Source organism: Scophthalmus maximus, chromosome 7 (genome assembly GCF_022379125.1).
Source record: "Scophthalmus maximus strain ysfricsl-2021 chromosome 7, ASM2237912v1, whole genome shotgun sequence".
NCBI classification, from domain to species: Eukaryota; Metazoa; Chordata; class Actinopteri; order Pleuronectiformes; family Scophthalmidae; genus Scophthalmus; species Scophthalmus maximus.
In genome coordinates this window covers 23,002,501-23,012,500 of record NC_061521.1, presented here as the reverse complement: position 1 = coordinate 23,012,500, position 10,000 = coordinate 23,002,501, and the positions used below count along the sequence as shown (strand labels likewise).

The window sequence follows — 10,000 nt, the reverse complement described above, 5'->3', positions numbered from 1 at the left end:
TCATTGTTATAGGAGAAAATGATTTCTGCTTTACGGTCGCAGACGACGTGGAGATCAGGAGATTTCTGTTTCGACACCAGCAGATTGAGAAGAAGGGAAGGGAGGGAAGGATGGAGAAGTGGAAAACTGATCTTTAACACTCTAGCATCACAACCCCAACCTGTGGGGACGGTCGAGTCATTAAAGAGGAATTTAAAATTGTCACAGGATTTACAGTGTGGTCTGAAAAAAGACAAAACACGCAGGAAAAGAAAGTCCTCTTCTTGTGCTCCGGGCTGAAGGGACCCCGCAAGAAAGAAAGAGAAGGGGAGAAGTGAAACGGATGTATTGGAGGTAGAGGGGGAGAAAAAACAAAAGGCCAGCTTCTTCTCCGATGATGTATTCTGTGTGTGTGTGTGTGTGTGTGTGTGTGTGTGTGTGAAGCTGCATATTTGCGCCTGTTTGTGTGTATGACTAATTCGGGTCCGTGGAGAGCGCAGCCTGCTGCGTTAATGAGGAGGACAGGCATTGATACCAAATATCGCTGGTGGGAAGCTATCGATCCGACAGCCGCTTGCCCAAACTTTGGTCGGGGGGCCGCTGCCGTCTGCGCGCATTAGTGCAGAGACTGATGGACAGGCGGACACACACACACACACACACACACACACACACACACACACACACACACACACACACACACACACACACACACACACACACACACACACACACACACACACACACACACACACACACACACACACACACACACACACACACACACACTGAATCCCTCTCTTTTCTGGTGTCACATCGTCAGATATTCCAGGTTAGGTAGAACACAAGGGAAATCACACTTCTACCTAGGCCCCTAGCCCCTAGCGATACCGTGTCTCTGTGTGTGTGTGTGTGTGTGTGTGTGTGTGTGTGTGTGTGTGCAGTGTGTCCGGTGAATCTCGAGGGTGAAGCTGTTACCGTAGGGGAAGTGGACAGACAATGAAGAGAAGGAGGCGGCGGCGGGGGCGCGGGGGGGGGGGGGGGGGGGGGGCTGGGGGGGGGATTAAAGGAGAAGGGGACGAGAGGAACTGAAAGGCGCCTGGACCAGGCCATTCATCCAGTCCCACGGCTTCTCATTATGAGTGGGGAATTCACCGCGCCGGGTCCGAGATATTCTCTGCTTGTGGCGGTGTGATGAACGCAGACGGGAAAAAAAATGTGACTCGCGACCGCAAAAGTGCGTGAGACGTAGATGGAGGAGAGAAGTGAGCTGTTAACGTGAGCTGCCGCCGCCGCCGCCACTGCTGCGGAGGGCATGGCCCGATCCATACTTGTTTCCTGCAGGACGACCACACGTCAGAAGTTCTTGATTTGGTATTTCACAGCGGCCTGAGAAACCGCCGGGCGGCCGCGGAGAAACTGTCGACTCTCTTCGGGGGAAAGTGGCTGAGGGCGCTAGATCTCCCGTCAAATGTTTCTTTCTGAGAAGAGGCCAGCGAACGGGTCGCGCCAATGCATTTTAAAAAAAGAACGACGGTCAAAGGCAAAAACCACCAAAAACTCAGCTGACCAACGATGTAGCCAGATCACAAACTCAACTCCGTGCAAGAGGAGCAAGAAGTCCCCAGGCCTCCTGTTTTTTAAAAAACCTACAGCACCAACGGAAAATGCATTCGAGAAGAAAACGCCTATCTCGAAGTGAGTGCCGACACGTGCACAAGCGGATCAACCTTAAACACATTCTAAGAAACAACCATATTCTTTGCAGAGAAAGGCTCTGCGAGTCGAATTCTGCCGAGAGTAACAAAGGATTCGGGTGAAAAAGAAGAGAGAGGGAAACTGAAGGCAAGCTGCTCCACAAAGACGGCAATCAACAGGCTCGAGTGGCCTTATTGCCTCGGTGACACGCGGGGGAAGCGGGGGCCTGTCACCTGATTTAGCACCCGTCCGTGGCTCTAAAAGCAACGGATTGAAAATAGAATGGTGGGAGGCGTTTCCAGAACCCCCCCCCCGCCCCACAAAGCTCGACGGCTTCTCGCGCCGCGGTAAGTCTGACACAAAGTGGCGCTGGGGGAATCAAACCTCACGTTACCACTCTGAGCAGGCCCAGCGGGCGACCGCGGGACCACACTCACAAACACACACACACACACACACACACACTCACAAACACACACACACACACGCTCACACACACGCTCACACACACACACACGCACACACAAGCGCGCTGAATGCCAATCATACTATAAACACACTTAAAAACTTTTAAGTGCACAAAATGACTGCCAATCACAGTGTACTCACTCAATTCTTCTCTTTTTTTCCCGTTACACAGTCACTCACTTGTTCATTCTCTCTCACACACGCAAACGCACGCACGCACGCACGCACGCACGCACAGAGGCGTGCACCCCAGGCAGCAGCCCTCCGACCTCAGCGTCTCCTTCAATCTGTACAGGCCCGTAATTACAGCGTGACACCAGGCAGACTAAAAACATCCTGGCAAAGGCCCGCTGCACAGAGAACAAGTGTGAGATGTATTTGTATCGGCGTGAGAACGAGAGTCTTTCGTCGTCCATCCATTTCTAGTGTCGCGTGGGAATTACGGGCGAGTGAGACAACGCAAAGGACGCGCTCAGTTTCTTCGCCGCCACAACAAGGTCCTACGCGTTTGTCCACTCCAGACGGGCACGGGCGCACTCCGCTGCCCACTGTCTGTCGGGGACATGACGGAATATGAGCCTACAGGAGCGGGGCAGTTGCATCTAGGACACGCCCGACTCCTCAACTATAGAAGAAGAAGAGAAGAGAAGAAAAAAACATCTGGGCAGCATCCAAAACTACCACGCATCAACACACACACACACACACACACGCACGCACACGCACACACACACACACACGCGCACACACACACACACACACACACACGCACACGCACACGCACACACACGCACGCTCTCTCTCTAATGAAGCCCCGGTAGTGACGAAGAGCAGCAGGGAGCGGCGCGGATCGCCGAAGACAAGTGTGTGTGTGTGTGTGTGTGTGTGAGCTTTCGTCACCGAGTGTGTGCGCGTCTCCGGCGGGATAATTACGGCACTCCTCGGCAGCTGAGCGTGCCAGATGTAGTGGGAGAAGGAGAAGGGAGGTGGTGGTGGTGGGGGGGACGAGGAGGAGGAGGAGGAGGCGCAGAGCAGAGGGGGAGCACAGCACCAGGAGCAATGCAGTGGGGAGCACACGGGAGTTTTATGTGAATACATTAGTGCGAGTGTGCGGCGTGTCTACGCACCGATGTGTGTCCGCGCCTGTGCATGTACCTGCGAATGTGTGTACGTGGTGGCATAACAAAAAAAAAAAAACACGACTCGGTGTGGTACATACAAATATCTTGCGTACACGCCCGTGTGTGTGTGTGTGTGTGTGTGTGTGTGTGTGTCTGGCATGGACAATTGTGTTGCTTGCCATCCACCATTAGCAGGTTGGCTCCGTCACAAATGAGCGTCTCTCATCCAGGAGAGATACAAGGATGGAGAGAGACAGAGAACATGAGCGGAAGGAGGAAGGAGGGGGGAGGAGGTGGTGGGCTGGAAGGAGGGAGAGAGAAACACAAACAGCAGGGCGAATAAACAAAGTTTGGATTGAAAAAATATATACATAGCGGTTGTTATCATCATCAGGTTGTGAAGCCTTCAAATACAAGTACCAATGTGATGAAGTGCTGCAGGTGAGTTACTCTATAACAGGCTCAGACTGCCGCTGAAAGAACTACTACTAGTACACGAGATGAGTTTTGGAATGTTAATTATTGCGTCATGTGCACGGCCTTATTATGACCTATAATTAAAAGAAAAAATAAATATTGGCCTGGTTCCAGGCCTCTGCATCCCCACATTTCTGTCCCCCCCCCCCCTCAGGTTCAAACACGGCTGGTATGTTGTTCTCATCCTCGTTTCTCTGGCTGGAAAAATCAAGCCAACGCTAAATGATTTGAAGCGGGGAACGTGGATTTACTGTGCAAGAGACGAAAAACAACACCCGATTTCTCTTCGAACGTCAACTCACAGATGTAACTTCTCTTAAATCGCAAGTTTCTACCGCAGCGTCGGAAAAAATGACATGGAAGCATCTCTCGCTTCCGACTGGTCAAAGCAAAAAACGACAAAAACACCTCCCTGACATAAAAGAGGGACTATGCACGGGCTTATTTCAAGACGCGTCTGAATCTAATAAGCGGCATATTGCACATTGTGCAAGTGTACATACAGTAGAGAGAAAACGAGAGCACTGACATCAATAAAGGGAAGAAAGAATGAAAGAAGGAGAAGAAGAAAGCAAACAAGGGCTGTGAGAGAACAAGAAGAAAAAAAATAGAAAGGCCAGAAAGTAAGAGATTTTCTCCTTCGTGCCTGACTTTGTCACCTTGCTCACCCGGGGGGGGGGGGGAGCAAAGCACCTTGGGAAATTACTGAAACCAGAATGCATTGATTTACCCAGGAAGGTGTGTGTATGTGTGTATGTGTGTGAGTTTGTCAGAAGGCCTTTGTACCGCAATAAAGAGAACCGCCTGGCCGACATTGGTTTAGAGACGAGGAGATAAGAGTGAACCGTTGTTTCAACCTCTTCCGCCTTTTCCCCTCGCTCCCTCGCTCTCTCGCTCCCTCGCTCTCACACTCGGCCTTCCGAAAAATGGTCCAGTTCAAAGACTACTGTACGCCTACGGACAATAGTCTTGATATTGCGCTGACCCAGTCCCAGATGGCATATTTACACCTCTATCATAAGTTTGGGTTATATAATACTGATCCTTTTCATTATCAATTAATCTGTAGGATATTTTCCACATTAATCGATCAGTTGTCTGGTCCATAAAAAGGTTGAAAAATGTTTCCCGAAGCCCGAGATTATGTTTTGTTCTGTCCACAAACCGAATAGTAATCAAAGAAACAAGAAAATGGTCACATTTTAGAAGCGGAAAAATCGGAGAATTTGGACTTTCTTCTTCTTCATGAAACCACTGAAAGCGACTGATCGATTATCAAAAATAATTGGCAATTAATTCATCAGCTCTAATAGTGACACCATCAAAAAACTAAAGAAGTGAAATAACCTTGGAAGCACCTGCATCAACTGACATCTTGCCCACAATTGTGAACCTCTTTAAGAAATTAAATGAAAAATAGACACTTGTGTTGACTCCCTCAGATGAATCAAGCGTTTTATAGTCGTTGTCTTTGTGTGAGAATAAAAAGAGAACATAAATGAGCAGTGCCTCATCATGACGGCCTCATCACCAGCGTAACGGAGAGGCTGTTTTATGTGGCAGCTACAATTATTCGCCACGAAGCTGCCGGTTGTAAGTACACTCCTGAAATACACACAACCCTCAGTAATTACTGAAATCCAACAGCACCCGTTTCTCATTTTATCTTCATAATCCTCGCCATAAGCATCCTTCATCTCCCATTATCCTCATCTTTTTATCTTCCCCTCGACCTATTCATCTGCGATTACGATCTGAAGTTCATACATCGGGACCGTATAAAAATATCTTAATTATGTTCGGTGATCTACAGCATCACCTGTCCGTTTCACAGCTGCTCCCCTGCTCAAAATACACTTAATAACATATAGAGCTCCCACGGTGGGCGGACACGTGTGTGTGTGTGTGTGCGTGTGCCCATGTGTGTGTGTGTGTGTGTGTGTGGGTGCGTGGTTGCGTGTGCCCATGTGTGTGTGTGTGTGTGTGTGTCCGTCCGTGCCCATGTGTGTGTGTGTGCCCATGCGTGTGTGTGTGTGTGTGTGCCCATGTGTGTGTGTGTGTGTGTGTGTGTGTGTGTGTGTGTGTGTGTGTGTCCGTGCCCATGTGTGTGTGCCCGTCTGTGTATGTGTGTGCCCCTGTGCGTGTGTTTGTGTGTGTGTGTGTCCTTGTGTGTGTGTGTGTGTGAGTGTGTGTGTGTGTGTGCCCATGTGTGTGTGCGAGCGCTCTCCATTTCTGTTTTTGCGTCTGTCTGGCACCATCTCCACCTCTCTGCTGGTTCAAACAAGGCTATAGCAAGGTGACCCTGAATCTCTGGCCGCGCGAGTGTGTGTGTGTGTGTGTGTGTGTGTGTGTGTGTGTGTGTGTACAGTCCCAGTAATTAACACCAGCCACTAATGAAGTCCAGCTGCTCGGCGAGAGGACTGAGCAGGAGCCAAAACATCTCATCCTCTCCGTCTCCCTCTCCTCCGTCACTCTCTCCTTTTTTCGTCTCTCGCTTCATTCGTCGTGATTCCACCCAATCGCCCTCCCGCCCTCCCTCCCTCCCTCTCTCTCCTCCTCCTCCTCCTCCTCCTCCTCTCACCCGATTGATCTGCATTCACTCTGCCTCCGTCTACCTTTCCTCCGTGGCCCTCTGAAGTTTTCCGCTCCCCCGCCGTCTCCCATCAGTACGAATCTCACTCAATTGACCGATAATCGCCACAGTGTCTGTCAACATCTTGTTTTCTCCGTGTCTCAATTTCTCACTTACATAGTGTCATTCTGGAAATGCACACTATCACTTTCTATCACTGTTAGTCGGCCTGTGTCCCTTCTGCCCTGTGTTATGTTTCCAAACCCCCTTTTTTAGTGTTTTTCTATTATCCCTCTTGTTCCATATATAGCAGAGAGTTACTTTTTGTTATGGTTATAGTACAGTTTATTATGCTGCACATATTGTAATATTATTAATACCGTTTTTTTGGGGCGTTATTCAAGATGCATGCATGCACGTCTACAAACAAGGACGGAAATCAGATGTAGGACACAAATCCCAAACACTTATTCACGATTAAATCGTTGATTTCCCTAAATGTTCTCACATATCTCAGGTATCTCTGTATCTGAAACTTCTACCCAGACACACACACACACACACATATACATATATATATATATATATATATATATATATATATATATATCTCCAGAGTCAGTCTCCCTGCCACGTTCCTGCTGTTTGAGAATATTCCACCGACACAAAGTTGTTCCAATGAAAACTTTGTGGATAATTAGAAAATCGCTCACTTGTAAAAATGTAGCTAAAAAATATTCACGTAGATGATCCGAGATAGAATTGTTGGCAAGATATTTCATATTTGCCCCATTGCTTGGATTCGACTGTTTTCAGCATCACTTAAACTTCACGTTGCGCGCCATTTCGTCTGGCCTTATTTAAACTGTCTGGACAATAATTAGTGTCCACGTCAGTCTGACCTGCCTCTGCCACCTTCACGCTCTCAACCCACCCTGCTGCGGCACATCGTCGTGTCCCTTCTCCATCCAGTCGTTCACCTGGGGGCACTTCATCACGCCCGCACACAAGAGTAGTACTCAACCTCAATGTGTTGCTATTTAAAAAGGCACCGCCCCTTACAGTGTTACTGTACAGGCCCACACTCCGCCTCTAACACACACACACACACACACACACACACACACACACACACACACACACACACACAGAGAATGCATACACTCGCTAGCAGCTGTGACAGATGTGCCTGTCACGGGAGAAAATGAATTCAGAATAGTTAGTGAATTAAGCAGGGAGTTAATTGTTGCCTGGCCCCTGTTTATGAAGCGCATAAAGGCGAGGCGCCTTGTTTGTCTTGTGACAATTAGCCAGCAGAGATAGAGGAGGAGAGAGACGAGGATCTATTTTTGTGTGTGTGTGTGTGTGTGTGTGTGTGTGTGTGTGTGTGTGTGTGTGTGTGTGTAATTGTCCCGTTCTCTTTAGCAGCTGGTGCAGCCACACCTGGACGGGTTGAGCCAGAGAGAGGGAGGAGAGGGGAATGCAAAGGGGGATTGCAGATACAGTGTACAGCCCTTTATCTCTGGCCACCCACTCAATAAACAATGTACGTCGAACACACGCGCACACGGGCGCAGACACACACATCTGCCGACAAAGAGGGAGCTAACGAAGACATCACTCGCACACAAAGCACACGACTTCTACACATGAGTTAAGATAGCTGATGTTGCATGTACAAATATTCTCACAGGCAAACAGGACACACATGAAACACGACGCGCGCACACACACACGCGCAACTATCTTGTGTTCTGATGCTCATCCTGGTCGGGTCTCTCCCAGTCTATTTTGTCAGTGTGTCCTATTAGCTTTCCAAACAGCTTGTAATGACTGGTAATAAACAGCAGAAGAAGAAGAGGAGGAAGAAGGTAATTCAAGCGAGAAGACGACAAAATGAGCTCTCCAGGGGACCACCATGCTCCACCATGCTCCAACACACACACACACACACACACACACACACATTCCTGTCTATCTATTCAAAAAGGGCAGGTTATGGGGGATAAAAGAAGACGGTGTTTGAGGAGGTTAAAGAAATGTGTAGAACAGCATGACGGAGAGGGAATAGAACTGTAAAAGATGTACGTGGAGGGACTCTGTGGCTCATTTGAGCACTTTTATTATCACTCATAAACGTTCACACACTGACAAAAATACCTGCACAACACTTGGAATGCCGTTAACATTCCCTACATAATGTGCACCATGATGAACTTTTAGAGTGAATGCATTATCAAAGCGAATTTGCACATGTCCACATATGTCCCATCATCCATCTTTAATCCTCCCCCTCCTCCCCTCCTCCTCTTCTCCTTCTTCTTCATCTAGCCCTCTGAGGTCCTCCCTCGCTCTCTCAGTCCCATGTCCCTTCATCATCGCTCCCTCCCTCCCTCCCTCCGGTGTCACGGCTCGCTGGCTCCAGGTGGTGAGGGAGGGAGGGAGAAAGGGATGTAGGGAAGGAAGGATGGATGAGGGGGGGAGGGATGGAAGACGGGCGGGGGGGGGGGGGGGGGGGGGGGGGGGGGGCTGTCATCTGTTTTCGTACCGCGCCGACACAAACTTCCCCGCTCAGGCTGTCGGTGAAGTCGAAACTGCTCGGCGGTGGTGTGACGTTTCTGGTCCTTGGCGGCGTTGAAGTGGCCGTGACAAGTACTGAATTTCCAAAACAGAAATTCCACGCCGGCTGGAAAGGAGCGTGAGGAGTGTGTGAAGAGGCTTTCAGCTCCTTCAGACAGGAGGGAACGCCGACTGATCGGTGTGCGCGGACATGTGTGCAACAGCACCTCTGAGCGGACATGTCGACGCCTGTGGTGCAGGCCACCTCTCTCAGACGGGACACTTGGACGCGCGCGGGACGGGATTAGCCGTGTTCCTGCGGCACAGTACTTCGTTTCAGTTCGTCAGGCCGTCTGACGAGCTGCCAACAACCGCAGTCAGGCAGCGGAGCGCTGGCTTTTTACGAAAAAAAAAATTTGGGTGCAGAGGGCTAGAAGAGGACGGCGATGTTGCATTGCCGGTGGCAAAGACTGTGACACACACACACACACACACACACACACACACACACACACACACACACACACACACACACACACGAGTGACCCTGCAAATACATTATCCACCTCCAGTGACTCCGAAAGCTTCTTATTCGCCTCATTAAGTCTTCAGTGACACAAAGTAACCACATTAGACCTGCTCACTACATACATAGAGATAAGTGTGTGTGTGTGTGTGTGTGTGTGTGTGTGTGTGTGCGTGTGTGTGCGTGCGTGCGTTAAAGGAAAGAGGACACCAAGATTCGTGATTCGCAGACACACTCCGGCTCAGCCGCGGCCCGTGGGACGGCTGCTTAGGCGGCAGGCCGACATCACCAGTCGAGCGCAGCACAGATTTGACTGCGGGCTAATAGGCGAGGCTGAACGCAGGTTGACTGCTCTGGGCGGAAAGAGAAGGAGAAGAACAAAAACGCCACACGAGCGCAACCTCCGGGTACGAGCCACGAGCTTATTTTAACGCCTTGTTCCACACGGGGGGGTGGGGTTTTTTTTTTTGGGGGGGGGGGGTCATTTGTGTTTCTCCCCGGTCCGCTCCCACAGTCGCCATCGCATTTGTAAGAAGAGAGCGACCGAGGGAAAATGGGGAAAACCTCAAGACGCAGGGTTTTTTTCATTTCAAGCGACGC

The 10,000-nt window shown here is 49.8% G+C and overlaps 1 protein-coding gene across 6 annotated transcripts in view; it reads right to left on the bottom strand.

Annotated features, from left to right (window-relative positions):
- Positions 1–10,000, bottom strand: part of znf423 (zinc finger protein 423) — a 134,531-nt gene that overhangs the window by 47,097 nt on the left and 77,434 nt on the right. The gene's annotated exons all lie outside the window — the stretch shown is intronic.